General features: G+C 45.6%; 1 protein-coding gene across 1 annotated transcript in view; it reads left to right on the top strand.

Moving 5' to 3' along the window:
* LOC144822741 (uncharacterized) overlaps window positions 1-27,593 on the top strand; it is a 2,085,503-nt gene that overhangs the window by 1,853,200 nt on the left and 204,710 nt on the right. The gene's annotated exons all lie outside the window — the stretch shown is intronic.

Genomic DNA, 27,593 nt, shown 5'->3' with positions numbered 1-27,593 from the left:
ATAAGGGTCTCTTGGTGTGGATCTTATAGAGCTGCTACCCTGTTATTGGGAATAGATGATGGCCTGTTTTGGAGCTTGACCGAGGTGAGCAAAAAATCAGTGGCTGTCCGGACCTCCCAGATTAGAAAAAATAGGCCCTAAAATAGGGTGGCCAGGACAGGGGCTGCTATTGAGCAGATGTAACACATCCTCTAAAGTCTGAATGGCCATACCTCTTCAAAGGTTTTATGAGGACCCTCTAAAGTAAAGGATACTTCACCTTTAGTGTTCTGCTGAAAGTGAGACATGGTTAGACAAAGCATGGTATTACTAGTTCTGTTGAGGACTTGATGTTAGAGGCACCAGAGAGAATTGTCCCTTATTTGTTCTGGATCTCTCCCATGTTATTTAGGGCATTTATAGCTTATCTCTGTGACAATAGTGCTCCTGCATATTATATCACAGTTGGAAAAGTGTCTTCATGGCACTGGATACTTTATTTCAGTCGAACTATTCTAAAGTTAACAGGAACGGACTCTCGAAACAATTGATTCTGGTTTGAACAGATCATTTCACATTGATATACATAATTCAGTTCTACGCGAAACAAGCCAATTCTGATTATATCCACCATGGTCCCTTTGTGGCTCTAGTGCCTTCTTAGGTTGATGAGGGGTAATCATGTTACATCCTTGCATTTGGAAAGAGTATCAAGGAGATAAGAATACATGCCAGTTATGAGTTATCCCTTGTGTTCTACAGGTACATCGCTGGTTGCAGTTTTTGTGCTAGCTGCAGTGTTGTGACCGGGGTCATTGACATTGACATTTTTCGTAGCTCACAAGACCACAGAAGCTTTAAACAGAGTGCTATTGCTGATCTTTCTGTTTCTGCAGTACTCCAGGCCAGCCTCAGAACAATATGCCCTTCTCCTGAGGAATGCTCACAGCGGCGGCTGCTGCCAATCAGACCTGGGAGGGCAGCGCGTGAAAAAAAGAAATATACACTTCCCTTTTACTGCCAGCCTTGCTGCTCCTCTGCTCCCGGCACTCCAATGCCCAGGAGCACAGGCTCCCAGACTCCCCACGCAATCCCATCACTGCTCTCATGCGCTGGGATTGGGTGGAGCGGGCCGGTTTCACGCTCCAACAGGGAGTGGGAGCCTGTGCCCTGAGCACTGGGGATATCTCCAAGGAACAGCCTAGACATATCCAAGAGCTAACCATTTTAATTTTAACAACATATGTAGATCAGGTTCTAGTTCTTTGTACCTGGCTAACCTACCAAAATATAAATATCATTCTTATGCAGAAAAGAACAAATTGATGCCCAAATTATGTGGATTAAATCATATATTTGAAAACAGAGACAAAGGAGCCTTTGCAAGGAAAATCCACATTTTTGTTCGAACGAATCCTTGTTATCCCATCCCCAATAAATTATGTTCAGAGTCTGACTTGGTTTATTGTTACTCTGTAAAGTCATGAATGTTCCCTTTTCTACTCACATCACCATGCAATGACACAGAAAATGGAGAGTTCATATTATGTACGTGCTGAGGTCTAGTTCTTGCAGCTTTCTGCTTTTAACCACTATTGCACTAAGTTTAAAAAAATGTATTTTATGCTTCAAACACTTGCCTCCTCTGTTTTTCACCTAGAGGGGCTTGGGGGTTCCGTTTTTGGGGTAATCCCTTCACTCTTGGGGCACAGTGTTTTAGTCCTGTTGCTGCTGAGGGTCATTCCACCCTCCCCGATCTCCGCCCCATTCCACCACAGCTTTGTGCCGATTGAGAGGAGAGCGTGCTCTCAGGGTCAGCTGGCATTTCCTGGTTTCATTTCTATTTAAATCTATGCCCTGCCGAGCGTGCAGGGGGCGCGCCGAAGGCAAGCCCGTCTGCGCCCATCCGCACCTGGGCGTCGCCAGATATAAGAAATGCTGCAGGTTTCCACAGTGGTATGGTCACTTACTCTGTGGCTGATGTAATTACTATTCAGAGGGGTGCTCGCCCCTGCAGACATCCCCCATGTACTACTCTGGAAGGGCCATTTTGCTGTCTGCATTGTGGGTTTAATTCTTGGGTGTCCTTTGTTTCTGTAGCACCAGCCCCAAAATAAAACTGCTGAGTTTAAACTGCCGCTCCATAGTTAAGCATCATGCTGATGTCTATGACCTGATACTGTATGAAGCCCCAGGTGCCCTTTTCTTAACCGAAACATGGCTGTCTGATGATAATGTGGCCGAACGGGGTCTGGCATTTCCCCCGTGCTTTAGTGACAAGACGCTCAACAGAGGGTCTAAAGGGGGTGGCTTTGCAGTCATTTTTAAATCTCTTATTCATGCTCCTTCGTGAAGGAGGCCCTCGTTGGGTGCGAAGCTGCACACTTCAGGATATCTTTCAATGCGAACCATACCTTGTCGGGCCTATTGATCTATCATCTGCCTGGTCCCTCTAAAGAGTTCAGAACGGCTCTTATTGATGCTGTGGGGTCTTTAGCCATGAGAGCAGCACATTTCAGTATCTTTGGGGGTCTGAATTTGCATTTGGACAATCCTCAGGAAGCTGACATGGGTAACTTTCTGGCTGATCTTGAGGTTTGCTAGTTATTTAAACTGCTGCAAGGACCTACACACTCTGCTGGCCATTTGCTGAATCCAGTATTTACTAATCTTGCCCTTCTGATTGTTCATTCTCCCTCCCCTATGTGCTGGTCGGATCACTATCTGATAAAGATGACACTTCCTGGGGTTGTGCTCATGAGCAAGACGCCTTCAGAAGCGCATATTTAGGCGCCCTTGGCATAAACTAAATATTGCGCTTTTTCAAGAGCTTCCTTCTTCATCTGTGCCCAGTCTTCCAGCAGATTCAGATTCAGCCAACAAATCATTGTCCGACTGGATTCTTGGGGCTCTCGACTCCATTATTCCAGTAAAACGGTCTGAGAGTCGTAGCACCAAGTCTAGTCCTTGATACAACGCTAAGCTCACTTCCATGCGTAAAGAGTGTTAGAGGCTGGAGAGAGCATGGAGAAGGAACTATGACCCTAACCTGAAGAAGTCCTATAACGTAGCTATTAAGCAGTATCATAGGTCTATCCAGTCCGAACAGGGCCACTTACAATGCGTCAGAGATCAAGAGTAGTGCAAATCCATCTAAAAGTATCTTTTCGATACTGAAAGAGCTGAAATCATCACCTGCCCTGACTCTAATATCATCTGACGAGCAATGCAATGCTCCTGCCTCCTTCTTTGTGGAGAAGTTGTAGAAGATCTAAAAATCCTTTCCTCAGTTTGTGTCTGGCTCTGTCCCCGTGGCTCGGCCTCCCACTTCTTACACTCTGACTACCTTCCCTTCCATCTCCCAGGAAATGTTGTCTGTGTTATGTAGTAAAGTCAAGTGTGATTCTCTTAAACCGGCCTATGCGATGGAAATTCTTCCTAAGCTCATTCCTCCATTGAGCAATGTCATTAATCTTTCTCTCTCTCGACAGCTGTTGTACCAAGCACCTGGAAACATGCTAGGATGGTCCCCCTGCTAAAAAACCCTAACTTGGACACGGCCAAACCAGAGAATTTCTGCCCCATCTCTCTCCTTCCCTGGGCCTCTAAAATCTCTGAGGTCTACGTCAATAACATTCTGACGGGGTATCTGGAAGAAAACAACATACTAGACCCCTCTCAGAATGGTCTCCGTTCTGGTCACATCAAAGAATCTGCCCTTCTTGCTGTCATCGAGCATCTGAGATGGACCATGGATGAGGGTCGCACTTCGGCACTGATTTTGCTCGATCTCAGTACCGCGTTCGACACGGTCTCCCACCAGATTCTGTTGAGGCATCTGGAGGAGGTAGGAATAGCGGGCTCCGCCTTGGACTGGTTTGCCTCCTACCTTTCTAGGAGGACCTTACAGGTTGCTGACTCTCCTGCGTCCAGAGCCTATTCCACCAAGCAGAGAGTACCACAGGGCTCGGCTTTGGGCCCTACCCTCTTCCATCTTTATGTCCAACAGATGGCGATGGTGGCTAATAACAGAGGGCTGACGGTAGTGTTGTACGCAGATGATACTCAGTTGGTAGTCACAGTCTCCGATAACATTACTCAGGATGCCAGTAAGTTCCGTAGTGATCTTGAGGCCATCTCGGAGTGGATGACTGCCAATTGTCTCTAGTTAAATGCTAGCAAGTCTGAGGTACTGCTTGTGGGGAGAAATTCGGAGCTGTGGAGTGAGCACTGGTGGCCTACCTCACTGGGTCCGGCACCTGCCCCTAAAACAGGTGGTAAAAAACTTTGGGGTTTGGATTGATACCGCCCTTTGTTTTCAAACACAGACTAAGAAGGTGACAGGGCCTTGTTTTGGGCTACTGCCTACTTTCTTCGATCCCCCAACTAGGCAGGTCATTGTCCAGGCCTTGATTTTATCAAAACTGGACTATGCCAGCTCCCTTTATTCCTCAAATGCCATCAGTCGCCTCCATTGGCTGCATGTGGCCAAGCGTTTAGATTTCAAGGCCCTCTGCATTACTTTTAAAATCTTTGATTTTTCATCTCCTTGTATTCTGGCTAATTTGCACACTTTTTACATTCCCTCCTGCCAACTTTGCTCTATGGGACAGAATATTGTAGCTGTCCGCAGGGTGAGAAGAGTCTGTGCTGGAGGATGCAGCTTCCGTGTGTTGGCCTCAAAACTTTTCCATTTCCATGCGCTGTGTAAAGTCTGCCTTTCCACAAAGCTGTGAAAACATTCCTCTTTCCTCCGTTATAAGGTGTCTTGTTTGTTATACGTTGTGCAGGTCTCTGTTTTCAGCGCTGGGACGCCCCTTTGCTGGGGTAGCTGTAATAATAATAATAATAAAAAATATTTATAGAGCGCAATGATTACACCAACTCGGCGTGTCCCCGTGCTGGGTGAGAAGGAAGCAGCAAAAGACTCTTCAGTAAATCCCCTAATTGCTGCTAGCGAATAGAAAGGTTTTCAGCGATTTCCTAAACGTGCTCTCAGAGCTTTCCAGCCTAAGGGATTGTGGGAGCTTGTTCCAATCCTGAGCGCCCCTCACCCTAAAGGAGCGGCCACCCATCCTGGCTCTCTTAAAGTTGGGGATCACCACTAGCCCAGTACCTTTAGACCGCAACGATCTCCTGGGCACGTATTCTGTAATCAGGTCACTCAAATAGCAGGGAGCAGCATTATTGAGGATGCGAAGAATTGAATACCACTCTTTTCTTAACTGGAAGCCAGTGTAGTGCGCTGAGAGCCTTCTTTGAGGCTGCCCTCCTGGGTAGGTTCAGAATCAGCCGTGCTGCAGCATTCTGCAAAACCTGCAGACGATCCAGACTCTTTACAGTAGTCCCTAGATAGAGAATGTTAGCATAGTCGAGGTGGGGGGTAATGAGTGCATGTACCATGGTCTTTCTTGCCCCAGTTGGTAGAAGATCCAGTGTTTTACGTAACGATTTTAGAACAGCAAAACACTTGCCAACTACCCTTCTTATGTGACCTTCATAAGAAAGAGCCGGGTCAACCCAAACCCCCAGATTTTTAGCCTCATTACAAGGTTTAGAAGTGGGACCCAGGCTCGGGGGCCACCACTCAGTCGACCAGCTTGAGGAACTGCCTCTCACCTCGGTTTTGCTGCCATTTAATTTCAGAAAAGGGGGTGGTGATGAACAGAGTGCCTGAATTAAGCAGACCACTCTTACCCAGTCCAAAGATCAGGGCTTGATCCATCACCGTTTTTTAGCTCACTGCACCATCCCAGCTCAGAACTTGGCTATATGCAAATTAGTCTGTTCCTGTCCCAGTGCATGATGGGAACAGGGCAAACCAAACTACCAAGCCAATTCTTGTACTGGGAAGGAAACAAGCTTCCGGGGACCGGTTTCTGCCATTTCAGGCGTCGTCGGCCCGGCTTGCTTGATTCCTGATGGTGCAATGAGCAAGGGACTCACATCTGAGTATACCCTTCCACGCTTATGGTGGACAAAATGATTCAGAAAAGGGGGTGGTGATGAACAGAGTGCCTGAATTAAGCAGACCACTCTTACCCAGTCCAAAGATCAGGGCTTGATCCATCACCGTTTTTTAGCTCACTGCACCATCCCAGCTCAGAACTTGGCTATATGCAAATTAGTCTGTTCCTGTCCCAGTGCATGATGGGAACAGGGCAAACCAAACTACCAAGCCAATTCTTGTACTGGGAAGGAAACAAGCTTCCGGGGACCGGTTTCTGCCATTTCAGGCGTCGTCGGCCCGGCTTGCTTGAATCCTGATGGTGCAATGAGCAAGGGACTCACATCTGAGTATACCCTTCCACGCTTATGGTGGACAAAATGATTCAGAAAAGGGGGATGGGGCAGTGAGCTAAATAACGGTGATGGATCAAGCCCTGATCTTTGGACTGGGTAAGAGTGGTCTCCTTAATTCAGACACTCTGTTCATCACCACCCCCTTTTCTGAATCGCCATTTAATTTCAAGCAGTTCTTCTCCATCCAGGAGGCAAGCTCCTGCATGCACGTCCTAAAATTCGAGGCAGCCAAATCCGGAGACTGTGACAGGGAGATCAGCAGCTGGGTGTCGTCCGCATAAGAGACGACCCCCACGCCAAAATCCTGCAGTAATTCTGCAAGCGGGGCCAAATACAAATTAAATAGCGTGGGGCTCAGGGCCGAGCCCTGAGGCACCCCTTGCTGTAGCTCAAAGTCTCTGGAGTGGTGAGCACCCAACCTAACCTGGAAACTACGTTCCGTCAAAAAGGACTTAAGCCATTTTAGAGCAGATCCTGAGACGCCGCCTTTATTTAGACACTGCAGCAAGGTGTAATGCGCTACAGTGTAAAAGGCTGCGCTCAGATTTAACATTATCAGAGCCATCCTATGCCCTGCGTCTGCCCCCTGCCTGATAGTTTCAGTGGCCCTTAACAGGGCTGTTTCAGTGTGCGCTCTACAAGTCACCATAACATACCATAACATATGCTAACGCGGGATTACTGGTTACTAATTATCTTACCAAATCCCAAACTATGTCGACTGAATCGTTGGTACCTGTCGTTGAGTAAAAGGTAATCTCGCAATAAGTCAATCAATTTAAGAACTTACACCACTCTAAATGACCACTGACCAAATTTAAGTTTTAAAGATTTAATATAAAGTCAAAGATAACTGAAGATACAAACTTCTCAAAATGAGATTCAAAAGGTAAATTGGTATCACTATAAACATGAACTTCTTGAATAATCTAAGTCTGAAGAACAAAATAATAAGTACAAGCTCAAAGACCATAAGGGTTGTCAAAATAGATATAAGTTGCAATCTCAAAGTCATTACAGAAAAGAAAATTAAGGTTAGTCTGTCCCTACACTATTTTAAATGACATCCCTACTTAGCAAGATCTTAACCCTCTAGGTGTCAGCCGTGGTGACTTCCTAAGAAGATCACGCACTTCTCTTTGTCTTTTCTCTGATAATGGGTCTCTCCTGCTCAGCCTATCTGCCTACCCATCCGCTTCCTTAGGCTCCCAAAATCATCTGCTCTGCTCTCCTCCCGGGTCTCTTTCCCTAATACCAAATCACATTTTCAATAGAAACGCCCCTTGGGACGCCCCTCACGTGGTACATCTTTGCGCGGCAAACTCCATGATGGTACTCTTGAAGACCCTCGTTATAGTTGACCTTGGTTCCCAGGCTTCTTCTCCAGTGCGCTGATACCCCCTGAAATTCCTGGAAACTCCTACAGGCCTGCGCAAGGCGCCACTGAACAAAGTCCCTTTCATTCGAGCTGATTAGGACCCTCGCACCTGCATACAGCTCGTCCTGCAGTGGGCCTCAAATTCCAGACTCCACCATATCTTTAGTCATAAAACACTCTCAAAGCTCTGTGCTGGACACCTCGCGACCTCTTCTCTAACGAGCACATGACGATTCAAACGACATGACATTATCTCCTCTGGCCTACTTGATTTACATGCAGCAGGTCCCTGCACTCTTAAAACGTTAACTTGATTTAAACAGCAAACATTCTTAACTAGCATACGTTTCTAAAATAACACATCTATAAAGCATATACTTTTAACCCTAAGTTCAATAGTACATTTGGAAGAACCATGTCAACCTTATCTCACATTATTTTAGCAGCACGTTCAGGTTTGCTGTGAATTGCCCTAAGGCCTACACATTATACTGGATTTTAAAGTTACATTTAATTCGGACATGATTCTTTTAACATGAGAACATGAGGTTTTCACATATATTCCAACATTTCTACATTAATCTCACACCGTTATAATTATAGTTACTCTACTTAACATTCTATACATTTCACTACTGAATATAAAACACTCTGTATATTTCACTCCTGGATATAAAACACTCGTGTGCAAAACATGTTTAAACTAACTACGTGCTTGTAAATATGGCGTACTTATACATTTTTTTCCAAACTTGTGCTCTCTCAGTCCCCCCTTTGATGACCTTCAGGGGTCATCATCACCAAGACACTATCGCCTCAATCCTCTCTGGTGACACCTTACGTTTTCCTTTCTCTAACCTGTGCCCTAGATACTGTACCTCTGTCAGACAATACTGCAACTTGCTCGGAGATACCTTATGTCCATTTTCAGCTTAAAGATTCAGTAAGGCAATTGAATCTGCTTTACAAGCTTCCTCTGTTTCTGACGCAACAAGTAGGTCATCTATGTACTGTACCAGAACCGAGTTCTGAGGCAGTACTAGATTTTCGAGATTCTTTTTCAGCAACTGATTAAAGATGGATGGGCTGTCTGTGAATCCTTGTGGGATTCGACACCATGTTAAAACGCGATCTTCCATTTTAAAAGCAAAAAGATACCTGCTCTCTTCATCCAATGGGATTGAAAAGAAAGCCTGACAAAGATCTATCACTGTGAACCATTCTGCTTGACATGGTATTTGAAACAGTATCACTGATGGATTCGGTACCACGGGACAACATGAAACGACTATGTTGTTAATTTTTCGTAAATCCTGCACTATCCTGAATTTCCCGCTAGGTTTCTGCAAACCCATAATCGGGGAGTTACAAGGACTACCCACGATTTCTTTCAGTATTCCCTGTTGAATCATTGACTCGATCACAGGCTTTATTCCTGCAATCGTTTCCTGTGACAATTTGTATTGAGGCGTTCTTGGAAACTCAACATTTGGTTTTACCAATATTTTTACCGGTTCTACCCCTTTAATCAATCCTATATCTTCTCCTGTGAAATCCCACACCTCTGACGCCACTGCATCTCTTAAATCTTGGGGAAGATCTTCTACAGTCAGAGTAGGATATAGTTCTACACAGAATTTTGAATTGGCCACCTTAAAGGTAGCATCATCGTCGGTAGTCTGTACCTCCACTCCTTGTGGGGTGCAGTATATGGTGCAATTCAATTTGCATAACAAATCCCTTCCCAACAGACATACCGGACTCGAGTCACAAACCACAAACTGATGTTCGTTCATGTGGTTTCCAATTTTCACAGACACTGGTTCTGTCAAAGGACTAGTCATTCTTTTATTTGCGACTCCTACCACCTGAATTGTTTCCCCTGACATCGGCAAGTCTGGAACCACCGCTGATCTCAGAGTCGAACGAGTAGCCCCAGTGTCCACTAAGAACGTAGTGGGACACCCTGCCACTTCTGCCTCAACAAATGGCCCTCTTTGATCCACTTCTAGGACTGCCCCGAGGGTACAATCCTCTTCACTGCTCACCCGTTGTCCTGTCAATGGATCAATGTAATAACACTTTTCTTCCTCGATAAACAGAGGCATCTGTTTAAAGACCTTTCCCCCAGCTGCTATCTTCGGTGGCTGTGGGAATTGGGCCCGTGGAGCCGAAGTCCCCCCTTTGGCCACCTTATTACTTGGGACTGTCACCTTTTGCACTGGGACTTCTTGGACCTGCTCTTCTACTTCCAACTCTCCATTTTCAGGGTTAAAGGGACACTCGCGTCGCCAATGCCCCACCTGGTGACACTGATGACACTTTGTCGTTTTCTTTAAAGTGGCAAAGTCTATCCTAGGTCTCTGCCCTTCCTCATTATCCTTATTCTGACCGTTTGGCTTTCGTCCCATCCCCTGTTTCTGCTGGCCACCCTTCCCAGCGGACTGCATTTGCACCACCATCAATTTCTCCTTTAGATTCTTGGCTTTAGAATCTATCTCGTCACTGCAGTACCTCGCATAACGTAAAATCTCATCTAGTGGTTTGTTCTGCCAACAGATTAAATGTTGCTGTATCATCAAACAAATATCAGGTCTCAACCCCAAGACAAACTTTGACACAAACTGCCCTATATCTTTGGGATCCATTACATCTAGTCCACTGTATTGCTTGAATGTTTTCAATAACCTTTCATAAAACTCGTGAACTGTCTCCTTGGGTTCCTGCCTTGTTCGGTCTATTTTTACCCAATCTATGTCCTGTGGTGGTACCTTATCTTTCAGCCATGCTATTACCCTTTCATACTTTTGCATGACAATCTCGGACGGTCCATTAGTCCGAGCATCCCTCACTGGTTCAGTATTTGGCCATTCAACACTAGTCTTACAAGGGGTCCACAGATCAGATGGGACCACGATGTCAAACAACGTGTTTAAATCTATCCACAGTACTTTCGAGATTTTAACAAACCTTTCTACCTGCTTATACCACTCTACTGGATTGTCCCGCAACTTCGGAAATGAGTTGGTAAATGCAGCTAAGTCTCCTCTACTCCAGGGCACATGTACATAATTTCCATTTGATATTTCTCGCAAAGGGAATGCCTCCATATGCATTACCCTTCCCTCTGGGGTCATCCCATTTGTACTTCGTCTAACCGTGCCCTTTTTCGACCACCTTTCTTCCCATTTATCCAGTTCCCTCCACACTCTTATCCCTGATACCAGCTCTCTTATGTGTGTTTTTAATCCAGTAGTTCTCTTCTCATCTAGATCCTGGTCTGCGTACTGTAATCTGTGGTTACTCTGTAATGCCCTTGTCCTAGACAAATCCACGGCATATCTATCTGCCAAATCAGTCAGTTTCTCATGAAACGCTCTAGCTTTCCTAGTAATATCCTTTGCCATGAACAATAACTCATCCTGTTCATACAATTCTATCCTTTCCAAAGGCAATGTTCCATCTATTATCTCATCAACATCTGATTTTAAACTAGTAACATCAAGCCTTTTTGCCTTAATTTCAGCTTTTAAGACACTCAATTTAGCTCCTCCATCCGCATCTCTCCCATCCCAGCTCCGAGATCTACGTTTAGGTATTGATGAATTATAGGGAGTCCTCCCCTGTTCCCATCTCTCTAGGTCCCATGCCTTTCCATCTTCTCGGGGTGGGTGGTGAAACACTCCTTCATGCCTCCTAGCCTCTCTCTCCCCATCCTGGCTAGTTTCACGGGATGCAGGGTAAGATGTTCCATTACTCCCTCTTTCCTCCCTACTTCCCTGTGATTCCTGATTATTCGAGGCGTGGCGGGACCTATCGCTGTTCTCCTTTCTCCAATGTTGAACGTCTTCCCCGAGTGTATGATGAAGGCACCTAAACCTATTCTGAAAAGCCCGTACCGCCTCATCTCCTCCTTTCCCCCAGAGACGGGACATTTCCTCACATTCTACAATCCTAGTATTTTGTTCCGGCTGTTCTCTCTGATTTGTAGGACATGCATCCCCTCTATTCTCTTGACTTTGGCCTTCCCGGCCCTGACTGCTTTCGCTGGCCCCGCAATGAGATACAGTCCCGTTACCCCTGCTTTCCCACTCTGGTTCTGTTCTTGTCCTGTTACTTGGAGATACTATGGACCCGTCCCATTCCCTCAAATCAGCTCTTAACTCTGAAAAAGATCTTGGCCGTGGTCCCCTTAGATCCATTGGTCCTCTCGGACCTCCCTGTTCTGAATTGGGACCGACAGTTGTGTCTAATGGGGTGTTCCATGTTACCGAACCTGGCAATTGTTTCCATGCATTTGTCACATTATTCCTCCTTTCCATCTCAATCCTTTCTCTATCCAATTGCCTTTGTTGTTCCCCTCTATCTCTCTCAGAATTATAGATCGAAACTATGGGTCCTATGGTAACAGGCACTTGAAGAGCGTCTGGCAATCCCACAGACTCAACCCTTTCTGTGGTTGGCGTTTTCTGCACCACAAACCTTCCCACTACACTCTGTACAGTGTTGTTTGGAGGTGTTTCTCCGCCTTTGATAGGTGTCCATTCCGATATAGGGAGTGGTGTATATCCCTCTATGTCATTTCCATCTTCCCTTGCGAGCCCTCTATCTTCTATTAACCCCACTCTCGGAGGTGGTCTATCCATTAACAATCTGTTTATCAGATTGTCCTCCGACTCGCTTTCCTCGTCTTCTTCCATGAGGTTTCCTCCTCCTGACACCTCCCTCATCGGATACATTTTCTCCACCTCAATAGTCTGTACCCTCCAACGCTTTTCCTCCTCATCCCATTTGGAATCTTGCACTGCCCTTACCGATCGCGTCAGTCTTTGTTGACGCCTGTTCAAATTTCGGTCGTGTGCAGCCTTAATCCATGCATTAAGAGCCTCAAACTGTGTTGGTCTGGGCGAGGGTTTCAATGAGGACATGGTTGCTTTTAGCCGATGTAACACCTCTAATTTAAACGTCCCGTACCTCGGGAACTGCATTTCCTCATTCCCTTCCGTAAGCTTATTCCAAGCCCCAATCCACAATATGGTATGCAGCCCCACATTCGTTGCCATATAATGAGCTGGCGTACCCTCCGGCGGAGCCTCTTCCCCATAATAATGTTCACTTCGTTTACGTTTAAAAATCCCTTTCAAACACTTAAAACACTTCATGATTTCTCTTTTCTCCGCGTTTGTTTACTTCCTGATGACACTCCACCAATCTCAGCGCCGTTCTCACTAACTGGCCTATCCGTACGCGACTTTTCTCCGACGTCACTCTAGCCGCCCAACCAGAGCGCGGCTCTAGCTAACGTCACACCAACCGCTCAATCACAGCGCGGCTCTAGCCGACGTCACCCGTCCCCCTTCGCAGCAGTTCCCCTCCTTTCTCAGCTTGTCTCCTCGGTCATGCACGCGTCCCATTCATACTCTGAAAAATGATTACTTCCGTCCAAGCGATCACCTTTCTTTGACTGTACGCCCACAGTCTTTCTGTAGTTGTCACCTTAACTTGGCGAAATGTCTTTCCGTTTACTTCCAGACAATCGCCTTCTCCGATAGGTTACTCACACACAGTAACTTTCGACCAGCGTCCGTTACTCATACACTCACTCTTACACTCCCCCTATCTTGGATCCACGGCGGTCAATGGTACCTCGTGACCTCCGTACTATGGTCGACAACTACCCTGGATGTTCGATACACCCAAAACCACTTAAGCTCTGGCCTGAACTTAAGATTTCACCAGTTCACCCGTTTACCAGGTTACCAGCTTACCAGGTTGCGCGCGCTCACAACCTTCTCTCATTCACACTACAGGCATTCAACTCCGCAAGACATTACAATACAAATACAACACAAAACACCGCAATCTGTTCACGCATGACCCTTTTTATACTCACTCTCCGATACTGCTGCTTTTCTCGCACCGTCTGCACCTTTCGGCACACGATTCTTCCGCTGCTCGTCTCTCGGCGTCTCGGGCCTTGGGGTAAACTAACCTCTCTAGATTACCTTCCTCAAGAAGATAACCATCCTCACTCTGCTACCAACTGCTAACACGGGATTACTGGTTACTAATTATCTTACCAAATCCCAAACTATGTCGACTGAATCGTTGGTACCTGTCGTTGAGTAAAAGGTAATCTCGCAATAAGTCAATCAATTTAAGAACTTACACCACTCTAAATGACCACTGACCAAATTTAAGTTTTAAAGATTTAATATAAAGTCAAAGATAACTGAGGATACAAACTTCTCAAAATGAGATTCAAAAGGTAAATTGGTATCACTATAAACATGAACTTCTTGAATAATCTAAGTCTGAAGAACAAAATAATAAGTACAAGCTCAAAGACCATAAGGGTTGTCAAAATAGATATAAGTTGCAATCTCAAAGTCATTACAGAAAAGAAAATTAAGGTTAGTCTGTCCCTACACTATTTTAAATGACATCCCTACTTAGCAAGATCTTAACCCTCTAGGTGTCAGCCGTGGTGACTTCCTAAGAAGATCACGCACTTCTCTTTGTCTTTTCTCTGATAATGGGTCTCTCCTGCTCAGCCTATCTGCCTACCCATCCGCTTCCTTAGGCTCCCAAAATCATCTGCTCTGCTCTCCTCCCGGGTCTCTTTCCCTAATACCAAATCACATTTTCAATAGAAACGCCCCTTGGGACGCCCCTCACGTGGTACATCTTTGCGCGGCAAACTCCATGATGGTACTCTTGAAGACCCTCGTTATAGTTGACCTTGGTTCCCAGGCTTCTTCTCCAGTGCGCTGATACCCCCTGAAATTCCTGGAAACTCCTACAGGCCTGCGCAAGGCGCCACTGAACAAAGTCCCTTTCATTCGAGCTGATTAGGACCCTCGCACCTGCATACAGCTCGTCCTGCAGTGGGCCTCAAATTCCAGACTCCACCATATCTTTAGTCATAAAACACTCTCAAAGCTCTGTGCTGGACACCTCGCGACCTCTTCTCTAACGAGCACATGACGATTCAAACGACATGACATTATCTCCTCTGGCCTACTTGATTTACATGCAGCAGGTCCCTGCACTCTTAAAACGTTAACTTGATTTAAACAGCAAACATTCTTAACTAGCATACGTTTCTAAAATAACACATCTATAAAGCATATACTTTTAACCCTAAGTTCAATAGTACATTTGGAAGAACCATGTCAACCTTATCTCACATTATTTTAGCAGCACGTTCAGGTTTGCTGTGAATTGCCCTAAGGCCTACACATTATACTGGATTTTAAAGTTACATTTAATTCGGACATGATTCTTTTAACATGAGAACATGAGGTTTTCACATATATTCCAACATTTCTACATTAATCTCACACCGTTATAATTATAGTTACTCTACTTAACATTCTATACATTTCACTACTGAATATAAAACACTCTGTATATTTCACTCCTGGATATAAAACACTCGTGTGCAAAACATGTTTAAACTAACTACGTGCTTGTAAATATGGCGTACTTATACATTTTTTTCCAAACTTGTGCTCTCTCACATATGTTGAATCCTCAAGAACAGAACCATCTGTCTCTGCAGCATTGCTTTAGTTCTAACACATAGAAAGTCCATCCTGCCTTAACATTAGTCAAGAATTCGCTACGTGCTATGCTCGCCTTCAAATCTGTCACTTGCCATGGATAGATTTGGAGGCATGAAGTTTAGCGGTAGCAGATTCACCTGTGAATTGCTGGTATGGATAGTGAAGAGCCATCCAAATGTGTTGCTGACTTCTCTGGGAGATCCCCAGGGAAAGCTTTAAGTAAGTCAGATGTCATACCAGCACCTCTGCACCATGGGAGGCATACAGGGCTGGGTTGGAATTTGACAAGTTAGACAAGTTAGACAACTGCCTCTGAAAGGCTGGTATGGTTGGGTCAGTCTGTTGCATACAAGACTCCTCTCTGAGTCCACCATACTAGGAGCATCTGAGCCTGAAAAGCCAGTCTTATTGTGACTTATTGTCTCTCTGTGACCAGTGAAGTTAGTCACATAGAGAAGGTGGCACACAGTTAATTACATTGTAAGCCTGTACCCCTGTTGATGCAGAAGACTCATTGTGGCTACAGGTGTCACAGAGTAATTTTGTGGAATGTGTTGATTAGACACGTCTTGATTTTAAAACTTCCCTGGATGTGGCACTGGTTTCTTCTTTAGTTTTACTTAATTGAAATACTTATTATAAGAATGCATATGTATCCCAATGTATTTATTTTTATAATTTTATAATGTATGCTTAATGTAATTAATATTTCTTTCTCAAGACTGGCTTATATTACAAAGGGTATTACGGTGCTAAGTACAATAAAAATAATGTGGAAGACAAGGACAAAACAATTCAGCCCGCAACAATAAAGAAAGTAAGAAATTAGGCCTGTGCAAAATGTTCATTAAAGTTGCAAAATTAATAAAATACCAGAATTTGCAATTATTTGAAATCTACAAAATTCTGTGAATTTTGCAAATATGAAATTTTACACCATGTAGTTCAGTGGACAAGTGGTTCAAGCAGGAAATGTATTGTAGGAGACATCTTCTCCTCCAACTAGACCATGTTTCAGCACCTCAAGTGATGTTTGAATATAGCCTTCGGCTCTGGCCTTTTACGTGGGAGCGGGCCTTTAATAGCCGGTATAACCCGCTACGGCGGGCTGTAAGGCTATTAGAACATTCTTTCACTAGAGGGCAAAATCTTCTAACAAATAAAACAAAGGCCTCTCGAAGCTCGAGGGGATTCAAGTTCCCTCAAGCTCCAGAGGCTTGTGTACATTTTGTAAATGTTGCTCTGCAGGCCTTTACCGGCCCGTAGAAGCATGGCCCACTCCATTGTCTACAATGGACCTCCCAACATTCAATGTTCTAATATAGCCTTATAGCCCTTCTGCCTCGGGCTATACCGGTTGTTAAAGGCCCTGATTTTCATAAAATTTTGCAGTTTTCAACAGGCCTATTTGAAAAACTGTGCAAGGAGATCAGCTGCTCATAATTTAGGCCTTTATAGTCGTCCTTCATCACAGAATTCTTCTGATTGAAGAAAACTTTTAGGAAACAGAGGGATCTGGATCACAACTCCTATGCATCTGGTTGAGCTAAATTAAAGTCAGGGAGAAATACAGCACCAGTCCAGCTCCATCAGCAGCCACAAACGTCACTCAATTAAATTATCCTCTGCTGAATCCTCTGGTAGCTTGCTACAAAAGCAGTGAGGATTAACTTGGAGGCAATGTATAAAGGATTTATACAGCACACAAAAATTAATAACGTGAATACACAACACAAGAAAAATCCCACACCAATTTAGAAAAATAGAGTACATTTTTATAAATCACTTGACACCAAAATGACAAAAATCTAATCAGTGGTACCGGAGATATGCAATTTCTTTTTTTAAAACAAATTTTTATTCGAGATTGTATACAACACGCAGGTCTCTGTAACCCAGAGATAGCTGCAGAACATTTAGGCTTCAACAGCTAGAGTACAATCCAATTTTCTTTCCAGATGGATATTAAACAAATAAAGAAGCATATACAATCAACGCATCCACAGCCCTCCCACCCCCCAACTCCCTCCCCCCCTTACCACCCTTGACCCCCCACCCCCTGTCGCACGGTCACCATCCCTCGTCTCCACTTCAATACATACAATCCGAGCCAAACGTATGCACCTGTCCCCAAAGTCCTATCCCATGTCCACCAGAGGGTCCTGATCAGCCGGAGGTTCAAGCAGCAGGCCCCTGAAGTCCGCCGGAGATATGCAATTTTAAAGATTAAGATAAAGCTAGAGCTTGAAAGTAAAAAAGTGTGCCAATTGTGGTTATACGGTCGCACTGGTCTGGTACAAAGTCCCAAGTTCAGACTGACTACGATGGAGCATGGGATACAGTGGCTAAGTTAGTCTGGCTGAACGAAGTTCCTTAAATCCTTGCTGTGGAGCATTGCGAGGTCCCACGCTGAAAATGCGTTGCGCAGCTGCAGTTCTAAGGAGCTGTGATGTGAGGTCTGGGGTAGAGGATGCGTCCTGCAGCAGCCGTTCCCATGAGATTAGCTGCTATACGAGGTCCTGCGTCAAGGATGCGTCGCGTCACCACCCCTTGTTGTAAATAAGGATGCGTCGCGCAGCAGCAATTCCGAGGAGCTGCAAGGACCTGCGTTAGCGATGTGTCACGTAGTTCCAATGCGGGGCTGCGAGGTGATGCATTGGTGATAGTGTTGGTTCTGCTAGGACCCCAACTGGGATGGCAGAGCACCTTAATGCCCATTTCCAAGGGTCCAGGACTGGAGAGGCACCACTTGGGGGGGGGTTAGGACTCACAGCAGCCAGATTCCAGGGGCAGGATTTGAGATGGTTTGATCCTTTTCTGTCCCTGAGGCGCTGATCATAAAGCTGACAAATAGCCCTTGGCATCACTCTGGTGGTCCTGAGTTCAAGATGTAGGTCCGTCCTTCTCACTCAGGCAGCAGGGCAGCAGAGTAGCGGGGCAGCAGGGCAGCAGAGCAGCAGTCCTTTCTGCAGTAGAGCAGCACAACAGCTCCTCTTCTGAGCCTTTCATAGATCCAAATGTGTACTAAAGAGTGGGTCGGAGGGTCCAATTTTATTCCTGGTGCTTTCTTTGAAGTAGTACAAGTTTCTAGATATTCCCTTTGAAGTGCCTGGAATTTCATGCCTTCCCTGCACTGACTCTAGCCTGACTGCAGGCAGAATGGGTTAATGTGAAGTTCTTTGTGTGAAGGCAGGGCACAGCATATTGATTTACAAGTGGGGCAGTGCCCAGCACCCCTCCCTCCCATCTTGCCAGTGATGTCCCATCTAGGCATATCTAATCCTTCTATTGAGTGGCTTGTTGGAAGGAATATACAAAGTCCAACTATCAACTGCTCCCAGTCATGTGACTCAAGAACAGGCTGCGTGCAACAAATAGGGCAGAAAAATACCAACTATTTTTAAAAGTCAATCATACTAAGAGTTACCTTTACTGGGTCAAATTAAATTCCCATTTGATTTATCATAGTGGCCATGAAAATTCATTAATGTGGCCTCAAATATATTTTGCGATATTTCTTTTTCAAATTCTCTTGTTTACGTTTCTTAATACAACATGTCATAAACTTTCGAACCCTTTACCAATTGTGTAACTCAAAACTAGGTTTTGAACCATCACTGCATTCAACATGCTTATATACACAATTGTTTTTAAATAAACATATAATTTCAACATAACCAAAAAACATACAAAAGATTATTTTAAAAACATCTCACGCTTAATTACAAATTTATAATGTCCCAGTTGTCAATTGAAATGAAATATGTTCATGAAATAATTTTTGTGACCACTATGAAGAATCAGATAAGAATTTAATTTGTGTCAGTAAAGGTAACTCTTTCTATGTTTGAATTTATAGTGGCCTAACCTTGCTGACAAAAAACAGACCGAACCCCTTACTTAGTACCTAACTTTCTAAAAGTGACATTTTCAAAATTGTAACTTACAATCCACTTTTCCACTAAAGAGGATTCTATATTACAAGTTCTCAGACACCACACATGAATTTCCCACTTGTTCCCAATAAAAAGTTAGCACTTATTATATGTAATAAGGCAACCCAATGTTATCATATGGTAAAGGTAGACCTCACAGTAGTGAAAACAGAATTTGTGAGTTTTTTACTACCAAAACATATAAAATGTAAAAGTACATGTGCAACATTTTAATCACAATGCACCCCGCCCTGTCGGCTGTGCAGGGCTTACCTTAGGGGTGTCTTATATGTAAGAAGGGTAGATTAAAGCTTGCCAAGTGGGTTATTTTGCCACGTCGAAGTGGCAGTTTAAAACTGCTTTCAGGTTGCAATGGCAGACTTGAGGCATGTTTTAAAAAGGGTGTGGAACAATAAGTGCTGTAGGCCCATTTGTAGCATTTAATTTACTGGCCCTTGGTATATGGCGCATCACTTTCCTGGGGACTTATAAGAAAATTAGATATGACAATCAGGTGTAAGCAAAGTTTGCCATAGTTTAGGGAGTGAGCACAAAGCAGTTAGCACTGGTTAGCAGTGTTAAAGTGTACACAGTCCTAGAAAATTAAAGGAAGATGAATGCAAAATGTTTGGGGGAAGACAACCCAAAAGGCTGTCAATTCTGACAGATAACTTGACTGGCACTAAAGAAGAGTTTTCTGTGCAAGTGAAACACAATCAAAATTCATCAGTTACAATGTGAAACACACTCATATTTTGAATTGCTAGCTGCAGAATATCTAAATAAGCAATTTCCACTCACAAATCTATCTTGTATTTCTTAATTAGCTTTTCACTCTCATGTGTAATGAAGAAGTGTTTTGTTTCTAATTGCGAAATTCAATAGAAAATGCATAAATTACTACACTCTAGAAGTTCATTATAACACAACATCATCCAATCAGGGAATAATAAGCCCACTACTCACCCGTGAGGGACTCAAGGTGCTGGTGGGGGAGGGAAACAGCTGTTCCAATCAGTCCAAGAGCCAGGTCTTGAGCGCCTTCCTGAAGGTGTTCAGGGAGGGGGCGCATCTGATGTCGATGGGGAGCTCATTCCAGGTCTTGGCCGTGATGTAGGAGAAGGCTGTTCCCCCTGTTATGGCTCTGTGGATGCGCTGGGTTTCAGCGAGGGCACGGTTGGCACAGCGTAGGTTTGGTTTGGGTGCATGGAAGGTGATACTCTTGTTGAGGTGTTGAGGTCATGTGATGTGGAGGCATTTGTAGGTGAGGGTGAGTATCTTGAACATGACTCTTCTGGATGGGGAGCAAGTGGAGGTTCCGTAGGTGTTGGCTGATGTGCTCGTGTCGGGGGATGCTGAGGAAGAGTCTGGCTGCTATGTTCTGTATCATCTGGAGCTTGCGGAGTAGAGACTTGTTGATGCTGGTGTAGAGGGCGTTTCCGTAGTCCAATCTGCTAGTTATGAGTGTGTGGGTGACTCAAGGGGAGGGGGGATCTATTTGAAGGTCTTTCGGAGGATGCAGAGGGTATTGAAGCAGCTGGACGCGACAGCTTTGACCTGCTTGTTCATGGAGAGGGAGGTTTTGAGTACGATGCCAAGGTTTCTGGCGTTGTCAGTGGGGGTCGGCAGACTGCTGAGTGCGGTGAGCCACCAGGTGTTGTTCCATGCTGATGGGGTGGTTCCGAGTACGAGGATTTCTGTCTTCTCCGGGTTGAGCTTGAGCAGCTGTTACACATCCAGGATGCGATGTCCAGCATTCCTTCCTGGAAGTTGAGTCTGGTGGTGTTGGGGTCCTTTGTGAGGGAGAGGATGAGCTGGGTGATGTCAGCGTAGGATACTATTCTGAGGCTGAACTGTCTGACGATGGCGGCGAGGGGGGCCATGTAGATGTTGAAGAGGGTAGGGCTGAGTGATGATCCCTGAGGTACTCCACAGTTAATTTCCGTGGGTTCGGAGAGGAAGGGTGGCAGTCTGATTCGTTGGCTTCTGCTGGTGAGGAACGAGCGGGTCCAGTCAAGGGCGGTTCCTTGTATGCCGGCGTCGTGTAGTCTGGAGGCGAGTGTGCAGTGTGAGATGGTGTCGAAAGCTGCTGACATCTGAGGCGGAGAGTAGGGCGGTCTCGGTGCTGTGGTTGCTGCGGAATCTGGAATGGGAGGGGTCAAGGATGGAGTTGTCTTCGATGAACTTTGTTAGCTGTGCATTGACGATCTTCTCCATGACTTTTGGCGTGAAGGGGAGGAGAGAGATGGGCCGGTAGTTTTTGAGGTCAGTGAGATCTGTGGAGGGTTTCTTAAGCAGGGTCGTACTTCTGCGCATTTAAAGTTTTCGGGGAAAGTGCCGGTTATGAAGTTGGTGTTGATGGCGTGTCATAATTCTGGTGCGATAGCGGTGACAGCTCTGTGGTAGATGTGTGGTGGGCAGGGGTCCATGGGGGCCCCCGAGTGGATGCCTTGCATGGTGGAGGCGGTCTCTTTGGTCGTGACCAGTGTCCAGGAGGCGATTTTGGTCTGGCTGGTGTTGCTGGGCGAGGTGGTTGCGGCGTTTGGTCATTGAAGTTGGCGTAGAGGTTCTTCATTTTCAGGTGGAAGTATGATCCGGGTTTTTTGCAGATATCCTGGGAGGGGGTGATGCCCTTCGTTTCGCTGTGGGGTTTGGTGAATTCTTGGATGACGCTGAAAAGCTCCCGAGAGTTGCGGGCATTGGTGAGGATTTTGTTGTGAATGATGGTTCATTTGGTGGTTCTTATGCGTTGGTGGTACTCCGTCATGGCGTCTTTGTAGGTGGTGTGGTTTTTGGGCGTCTTGTTGTTTCACCAGTTCTTCTCTAGGCGTCTGTTGGTGCCTCTGGCTTCTTGGAGGTCGGCAGTGAGCCTGATGGTTTTGCTGTGGCGCTGTCTGTCAGAGTTGCATAGCGGGCGAGCTTGTATGTGCAGCTGGGTATCCAAGTGTGGAGTCCTCTGGCTGCGAGGTTGGTGTAGGATGTGGCAGGGGGTTTCGCGGTTGAGAATGGAGTTGAGCTGCTCCTCGGTGACTCTGCTCCAGTTTCTTCATGGAAGGTGTGGAGCAAGCTTGGAGGGCTTGGGTTTGTTGATGAAGAAGTGTACGCAGTGGTAGGCAGTCCACGGGGTTGCTTGGTGTGACTGATATGGATTCTGTTTCCCCCTGCTAAGATGGGGTCGAGGGTGTGTCCTGCCTTGTGGGAGGGCGTGGTGACGAGTGTTTCAGTCCGATGTTGGCGAGGTTGTCGAGGAGGGTGGTGGAGTTGTGAGCGCTGGGGTTGTCGAGCTGGACGTTCAGGTCTCCGATGAGTATGTAGTCCATTGAGGTGATGGCGTGGGATGCGATGAGGTTGGTGATGGTGGAGACGAAGGGTGCTGGGGGTCTGTAGGAGAGAATGCCGTGGAGTGTGGAGTGAGGGCTGGTCTGGACCTGGAAGTGCAGGTGCAGGTGTTCGGCGGCAGGGAAGGAGTCGCTCGAGGTGGAGGGAGTTTTTGTGTGTGATGGCGTGTGATGAGGAGGATGCACTTCAGGGTGCCAGCGGTGATGGCGGCAGGGGCGGTGGTGAAAGTCTGGTGGCAGTGGTGGCAGGAGCATTGGCCGTCGGTTATTTTCATGGTGGACTGTTGGCAGTTGTTGTTTCTTCCGGGGTTGAGTGCATGGAGGGCCGCTGAGTCATAGCAGGGAATGGTCAGAGATCTAGGGTTCCTGGCGCTGGCTGCGGTCGGTCGCAGACCGGCGCAGATGGGCTTGCCTTTGGCACGCCAGCAGTGCGGCCGCCATTAAGTAGGGGAGGTACGAGCAGCTGGGAGGCGGGGATGGGAATCAGCAGGGGGGAGGGGTCACAGGGGCAGCAGCGGCGCAGGGCACAATACAATGAAGTACACAAGGCAGCAAGTAAGTAAAAAGTAAAAAAGAAGACGAGGGGCAAACTAGACAGCGATCACAGCAGAGAAGTGCAAAACTAGACAACGATTACAGCAGAGGAAACAAAGGGTAAAAGTAGACAAGGATTACAGCAGAGGAAATGAAGGGTAAGACTAGACAACAATTACAGCGGAGGAAATGAAGGGCAAACTAGGCAACAGTTGGGAACAGAGCATGACAGGGGCATTGACCAGGCTGGAGCGGGCACAGCACCGGGGTGGACGACAGCGGCCTCGGACACCTCCCAGGGGAAGGCAAAAGGAGTCAGCGGCGAGGCACGTTCGGTAGAGCTGCTGGTGGAGAGCAGGACTCAGACCGGGGTCATCAACATGATATTTGCTACACTTTATTAATTAAATAAAGCTAATTTGATGTTTCAAGTCATTTCTTTTCCGGGGTTGACTTATTTTTCCCCTAGGTATTTGCTTAGATTTACTGGGCCAGTCCGAGTCTCTTTGTGTAACTAAAATTGGATAGACTTCTTGACTGGCAACTTATGAAGACTGTTCTGTACAAGTAAAATCAATCAAAATTCCTCAGTCCGCATTCGAAACACACTCCTATATTTTGATTTTTTTTGTTCAGTTTCTTCATTAGAGTCCGCAGAAGACCTAAATAAGAAATTTCCACTCACCCAGTCTATCTTGTATTTCTTAATTAGCTTTTCGATGTCATGTGCAATGAAGAAGTGCTTTGCTTCTAATTGCAAAATTCAATATAAAATGCGTAAATTGACACACTCTAGAAGTTAATTTATACCTCAGCGTGATATTTGCTTCATGAATTATGCATGTCATACAGTTGCTTATGATAGCTATGTAGAGAGGTCTAGCTAAATAAAATAGAGGCACTTTAAGTAATGTTTTAAATAAAGCTAATTAGATGTTTTAGGTCATTTCTTTTCCTGGTCACCTTCTTCCCCTAGTTATTTGCTTGGACTACTGTTTATTTATTTACGTATTCTTACCTTACTAGCCATTTCTTATTTGCACTTCCTTGATACATTTAGATCCCCATTCAACTGATGGGCTTGCCTTGTTTTAGGGTAGATGTGGTGTACAGTTCTCCTGGACAACTTTCATAGTCCATTGTCAATATGTTTGTAATTCTCCACAATCAGAAGTCTTGGTATTTCATCATATACAGTTATTTATCATTTTGATTCTCCTGGTAGGGACTCTGATTCTTCTCTCTGTTTCTGCTCGGCCAGTATAGGAAATTGAGTTACTGGTTGAAGGGGGTGAAACCCTACTCAAGAAGCAACCACAATTCTAGTCCTGATGAAACACAAGCAAACCCCAAATTAACATGTGGTCGACCCTCAGGCAGCTTGGACAAAAGCAGTCAGGCTTTAATTAGAGGCAATATGTAAAGTATTTATGTGGCACACGAAGAGTTATAAAGTGAAAACACACCGTAAAAGAAATCCCACATCAATTCCGAAAAATAATCAAGTAAAATCTAAAAAATTAGTTGAGACCAAAACAACACAAATCCAATCAGTGGAACTGGACATATGCCTTTTTAAACATTTAGATAAAAGTAGCACCAAAAGGCGCAAAGTGCCAACTAAGGGCCTGTGGTCGCCCTGGACCACAAAGTTCAGGCCTACCATGATGGCATGCAGGCCAGGCACAGGACCAAGCTTGGGCCACTGAGGTTTGTACTTAGTCCTTAGTACATAATTGGCATGATGTTGCTTTGCAAGTCTTTGTGTCGTCCGGGGTTGGTTCCAGTAAAACTGCACGGCTTTGTAGAGCTTTGAGACGCTCTGTGTTGGCTCTGATGAGCTGTATGGCAAGGCATTGCTGAGATTTGCGTCGCTTTGTGTCGTTTCCGATTGAGCTAACAGCTGTGTAGCGAGGTATTGCTGGGCCTTGTTTCATTTGGCATCAATTCCAATAAGGCTGGCAGCTGTACGGGAGGGCTTAGCATTGCTTTGTGTTGTTTCCAATGAAGCTGGCAGATGTGCAGCAAGGCTTTGCGGAGCATTGCATTACTTTCAAGTTGTATTTATCCTGGTAGTGAAAAACTCTTACATCAAGTTTCACTACTACAAGGCCGACCTCTCCCATAGGATACGATTAAGTTGCCTTATTACTTTCAATAAGTGATAACCTTCAATTGGGAGTTGGTAGCAATGTCATGCTTAGTCTCTAAGGAATTTTATCTTTAAACCCTCTTTAATGGTAAAGTTGGATTTTAAGTCACAATTCTGATAACGCCACTATTAGATAGTTGGTAATTTCTTGTCCTAATCACTTGCCGCCTGCAGTCTCTATCCTGACTAGGTGTATCTGGCATTTGGTCTTTGTGTATTACTCCCAGACAGTGACACAAAGGGCGAGCAGGTGTTCTCGCCATCTCTTACATGATTGGGGAGCGGAGCTTGCACATCACCAAGACTCTGCCTCAGCAAACTGACAAAGGATTTAACAGTAGTCTTTTGTGCCACCAAACAAGCTGGGGCCAGGGCAGAAAGGGCAGGAAATTCCAGACACAAGGGTGTGTACCCTTGTGTTTCTCGTACTTCAAAATGGGCACCGGTTATATATAGTTAACCCACAAATCCAACCCTTCAGTACACTCCCTCGACCTGTGGATACCACCAAAGAAGAATACCCTGCTGCTCTGCTGCTTGAGGCCTGCCCTGCTGGCTGAGAAGGAAGATGAAACCTGCTCCCTTCATCCCAAGCTGATTAACTCTAAGGTTCAGCTGTTTGACCTCTTGTGTGAGCTAAAGTGACATATCAAGCACCAGGGGCCTGGCTGCAACTGCTTAGCTGGCCTGCTGCACTAAACCTGCAACTGGACCTGCCTTAACCCTGCTGGCCTCTGGTGGAGTGAGTTTGTGATCCCCAAATTGCATCAGCAAAGTAGAATGGCGGATTGAGGAGTTGGAGCAGAGCGAGCACGCAACAGCAAAGTCGTATCAAGCGATAGTGGAGGTAAAGCAGGGAAAGAATGACAGCAAAGTAGCATGGAGGGATATTGGGGTTGGATCAGAGAGAGCAACACCAAAGTAAGATTGAGGGATAGTGGGTTTGAGAGCAGGGAGAGAGCGACAGCAAAGTGCAATAGAGGGGTAGACGGGATGAAGTAGGAAGAAAGTGACACCAAAGTAGGATGAAGGGATAGTGGGGCTGCAGCACGGAGAGATTAACAGCAAAGTAAGATCAAGTGATAGAAGGGTTTAAGCAGAGAGAGAGAGCGACGGCAAAATAAGATCAATGGATAGTGGGGTTGAAGCAGAGAGAGAGCGACAGCAAAGTAGTATGGCGGGATAGAGGGCAAGGATCATACAGAGAGCAACACCAAGGTAGGATGGAGATATAATGGGGTTAAAGCCTAGAGCATCTTCACCAATGACCCTTCTTTTTTTTTTTTTTTTTAAAACCTTTATTGTGCATCAACAGCATACATATATGGGCCTACAACCACCTGGCCGGCCTCGAAAGCAATTATGAACACAGTCGTTAGCAATAAAACAACTCAGCAGTGTCCCCAGTACGAGATACGACAGTAGTCCCAAAACAGTACCGTAGTTTAACGTGACCAGTGAGCTACAGGATTCGATATGGTTAATTTTATGAATTGAAAATAAAAGGATCAGGTGCAGTACAATCAACCGAGGACGGGGAGTGAGCAACGCCCACGACAGAATATCAACAGACCCAGTAATCATAATTGAGGTATCGGTGCTGAAATACACTTATCAGGATGAAAAACATATAATCACATTTCGCACTAGTCATCGCCCACCCCATGAACGCAAAGTTACCATAATAACAAGTACAAAAAGTCATAAAAGGCAAAAATGGCAAAAACTGGGCGCAATATCTAACCGACACCCTGACCCAAAAAGAAAGGGAAGATAAAGAAAACAAAGAAAAGGAAAAGAGAAGAGACAAAAAAGGCCCATAGAAACAGAAAAAGGACAAAACGAAAGAACCCCCCCTCCCCACCCTGCACCCCTGCAGAGGCTACGGCCTACCCCCCCCCCTAGCAGCGTGCCTATCGCCCATGAAGAATACCCGAAATTCAGTCAAAGAAAGAGAAGGAAAAGACATTTTAGAAAACTGGAGGAGGGCCATCTGTACGGGCTCCCGGCCATCCCTCCCACAAAAACACTCCTCCCCAAGACCTATAGTACACAACAGCAAGCAATCAAGTCAGTAAGTAATGGGGAGAAGTATCAAAATATTGTACAAAGAAGCGTATCAAAAATAACGCTCGTCCCCCATCCCCGCCAGCCACCTAGATGTCAACGTTGAAGAGATACATCTCACCCCTGGCCAGTCCTTGCAAGTCCCATAAGGCACATCTGCCGATCGAGTACCAAATCAGTCAGTAGAAAGAAACAAAATATCCAAGCAAGGCCGAAGAGCAACATGAACACACAAAATGGACGTCGCGGGCCACCAACAAAGTCATCAGAACATACGGCCATCTTCCCTGAGACAGACCCAGTACACGTAGTCCACATCGGGAACGCGAGGACAAGGAC

This window comes from Lissotriton helveticus, chromosome 3_1 (assembly GCF_964261635.1).
Source record: "Lissotriton helveticus chromosome 3_1, aLisHel1.1, whole genome shotgun sequence".
Lineage (NCBI taxonomy): Eukaryota > Metazoa > Chordata > Amphibia > Caudata > Salamandridae > Lissotriton > Lissotriton helveticus.
Note: the sequence above shows the minus strand (reverse complement) of the source record. Positions and strands in the feature narration are given on the sequence as shown.